This window comes from Lynx rufus, unplaced genomic scaffold (genome assembly GCF_022079265.1).
Source record: "Lynx rufus isolate CCGP_SWC_20201006 ecotype Redwood Valley unplaced genomic scaffold, mLynRuf1.p SCAF_3, whole genome shotgun sequence".
NCBI lineage: Eukaryota > Metazoa > Chordata > Mammalia > Carnivora > Felidae > Lynx > Lynx rufus.
In genome coordinates, this window is record NW_025814845.1 from 24,659,961 (window position 1) to 24,664,214 (window position 4,254).

A 4,254-nucleotide genomic window follows, 5' to 3' on the forward strand; every position below is an offset into this window, starting at 1 on the left:
AAACTGCGAGATCATGACCTGGGCTGAAGTCAGATGCTTAACCGACTGAGCCACCCCAGCACCCTGAAGTTATTTTTTAAATATTTATTACTTAAATATTTAATATAGAAATTAATATGTAATGTTTATTTATTTTGAAGTGGGAGGCTGAGAGAGGGGAAGACAGAGAATCTCAAGCAGGCTTCATACTGTCAGCTCATAGCCCAATGCAGGGCTCAAACTCACAAACTGAGATCATGATCTGAGCCAAAATCAAGAGTCAGGTGGATGCTTAACCAACTGAGCCACCCGGGTGCCCCAGTGGTGTCATTTTGATATATATTGCAATGAATGTGTAAGATTGCTTTGGGTAGTATAGACTACATGTCTCTCAGTTTTAAAAAGATTGTTAATGATTATATTTTGAGTATTAACTTTTTGCATGTGATATTCAAATATTTAACACATGACCAATGAATCACAACTAAATCCTTGATAAAAATTTCCTGTACTTACACATCCTTCAAGAAATGCATTTTTTTTATAATTTGAGCTGTGAGTTTCCCTAAATCTAAAGTTGTCCCCATTGGTCATTACCACCTTTCTTTTCCATTCTTACTCATTTTAATAGTATCTGAGATGTCTAATGTATAATAGCTTCTTTTCTGGACATCTTAAGCTTTTTTTTTCTTTTTTTCATTTTGACTAAATGAAACTAGAGTTAGGAATTACTGATATAAAATAATATCATAAGTAAATGGAAAAATAGACTTTAGACATTTCTATTGTTGTTCAGGCCAAAAGAAAGATCATGAAAATACCTGATTGAATATAATGAAAGTAATTCTAACTTTGACAGGTAAGTATTATATCCACCAAATCTTAGATTTCAGCAATTAAAATTTGGTAAAAAAGTAAAAGGTAAGAGGCCACTTTTAAGGTTAACTTAAAACTGAATTTAGTGGGTGGAAAAATAATGTGTATTCAAATACCAATATAAAATATGTCAGAGAGAATGATCCCATAAAATTAGAGATTAAGCCACTTTTTAAAAAAATTTTTTAATGTTTATTTATTTTTGAGACAGAGCGAGACAGAGCATGAACAGGGGAGGGGCAGAGAGAGAGGGAGACACAGAATCTGAAACAGGCTCCAGGCTCTGAGCTGTCAGCACAGAGCCCGACGCGGGGCTCGAACTCACGGACCGTGAGATCATGACATGAGCCGAAGTTGGACACTTAACCAACCGAGCCACCCAGGTGCCCCGAGATTAAGCCACTTTTATAGTACTTCATAAACTTCTTTTATATAAGACAGGCCTGGATGACATGTTGATAATAATCATTTTGATTAATTCTTGAAGTTTCCCTAAGACTTGGGAGTGGGTTGAAGGTTATGGACCTTGGGTCTAGGAGGCTGTGTATTGGACCGTCTATGTTCACTTAGGATCTCCCACTTAATATGTATGCATTTTTAAGCAATTTTTAAACTTTTAATATTTTAATTAGAACAACTCACACTAAAGTTATTGCATGTAACTGACAATATTTATATATATTTCCCAAATTTTTTCATGATTTAGATTTCCCTTAATTGCTAAAAATAGTTGCTTTTCTAAGTTGTATATTCTCTCTCTCCCACTCCCTACCCCTCAAATCATTGTGTATAATGTTGTTTTGAGCAACTTTTTGAGCAAAAATCCAAATTTTACCAGAATTTATTCTAACCTTATAATGATTTGAGAGGTAAATTCCATGAAATATTGATCCCAATGCTTCTAATTTGACAACTTTCTAGTAGCATATTAAACAGCCTAGAATTACTGTGTAGGAAAGTATCATAATGTGACTCCAAGATTTCCAAAATATCAGGACAAACCAAGCTGACTTCTGAAATTCAAATGAATACAAATGAATTCATCTGAGATAAGACATTTGCCAAAGTGCTCACTATGTTTTCTTTATACACTGCCCATGCCTTTGTGAATAGCTCTTTATTAAAACAGTCTCAAATTATCTTAATTTGGTTATATCACTTGTTATCAACAGTCATCCTCACTGATTGAGTAATTAATGTCAAAAGTGGCCCTATGCAACAAACAATAAAAATGGGATTCGGGTTTGGTTTCCTTATATATTCAAGCAGTTCTGAGATAATCTTATTTCTGGGGAAGTGTGACACGTAGTCCATGGCAAACAAGTTCATCACAATTATTCAAATAATTCCTGGTATAATATAGAATGAAATATAGACAGAGGGCAAAATGGTAAGAATTTAAATGGCTGTGACAGGTGTCATAATAATAAGGATACATACAAACATTAATAGGCACTTGACTTCTTCTGAAATTTCCTGAGAGCTTATACAGAAAACCAAAAAAAACCCTGAAAATTTATGAAGATACAAATTATAACCTGTATCAAGAACCAGAAGACCTCCACAGCTATGAAGGAATTTCTGTTCCCTTATGATCACTAGGCAGGTAGAACCAAGGACTAAGCCAGTACAATCTAATTGCAAGGTCAGTCCTCAGCCACAGCAATTTCTCACTTGACACATCCCCAAAGGCAAGGGAATTAAAAGCAAAAATGAACTATTGGGACCTCAGGAAGATAAAAAGCTTCTGCACAGCAAAGGAAACAATCAACAAAAGTAAAAGGCAATCAATGGAATGGGAAAAGATATTTGCAAATAACATATCGGACAAAGGACTAGTATCCAAAATCTATAAAGAGCTCACCAAACTCCACACCCAAAAAACAAATAATCCAGTGAATAAATGGGCAGAAAACATGAATAGACACTTCTCTAAAGAAGACATGCAGATGGCCAACAGGCACATGAAAAGATGCTCAACATCACTCCTCATCAGGGAAATACAAATCAAAACCACACTCAGGTATCACCTCACGCCAGTCAGAGTGGCCAAAAGGAACAAATCAGGAGACTAGAGATGCTGGAGAGGATGTGGAGAAACGGGAACCCTCTTGCACTGTTGGTGGGAATGCAAACTGGTGCAGCCACTCTGGAAAACAGTGTGGAGATTCCTCAGAAAATTAAAAATAGACCTACCCTATGACCCAGCAGTAGCACTGCTAGGAATTTACCCAAGGGTTACAGGAGTACTGATGCATAGGGGCACTTGTACCCCAATGTTTATAGCAGCACTCTCAACAATAGCTAAATTGTGGGAAAAGCCTAAATGTCCATCAACTGATGAATGGATAGAGAACTTGTGGTTTATATACACAATGGAGTACTACGTGGCAATGAGAAAGAATGAAATATGGCCTTTTGTAGCAACATGGATGGAACTGAAGAGTGTGATGCTAAGTGAAATAAGCCATACAGAGAAAGACAGATACCATATGGTTTCACTCTTATGTGGATCCTGAGAAACTTAACAGAAACCCATGGGGGAAGGGAAGGGAAAAAAAAAAGAAGTTAGAGAGGGAGAGAGCCAAAGCATAAGAGACTTTTAAAAACTGAGAACAAACTGAGGGTTGATGGGGGGTGGGAGGGAAGGGAGTGTGGGTGATGGGTATTGAAGAGGGCATCTTTTGGGATGATCACTGGGTGTTGTATGGAAACCAATTTGATAATAAATTTCATATATTAAAAAAAATAAAGTAAAAAAAATAATTGCAAAGTCAGTAAAATTGCAGTTTCTATTAAAGGCTAAATTCTGCCAAATCTCTTATGCTAAAATAGGGGTTTGCAAACTATGGTTCTCAAACTACCACTTCGTTCTATAAATAAAGTGTTATCAGAACAGTCACCACATTGGTTAACATGATACAGTAACAGTTGACAGGGTTGAGTTGTTTTTACAGAAACTGAGTGGGTCACAATACATAAAATAGGTCTTACCTTTCCCTTTAAAGAAAATGTTTGTGAACCCCAGTACCATGAGAATGGCATTTGTGGAGAAGGAGTAGGGCTCTGAGACATGGGATGGATTCTTTCAGGCAACTATAGGTAAATCTGAAAAATACTGATCTCCAAAATCTATTAACTACTTTTACCTGTGAAGGCAACACCAGGCCCACTTTTCAGGAAAACATCCCTTTTCAACATAAGAAAATTAAGATAGAGAATCAGGAAGAAACATTGTATTTAGTTTGTAATAGAGAATGTAATGCCTGGAGAATGAAACTGCATATTAATATTTGAAAGTTACTGGAAAAGCTGTGGGTCAGCCCAAGCATTAGTGAAAGCAAGGAAGGATAATTCAACTGATGTGGATTAAAATGACATTAGAGATGAAAAAAAAAG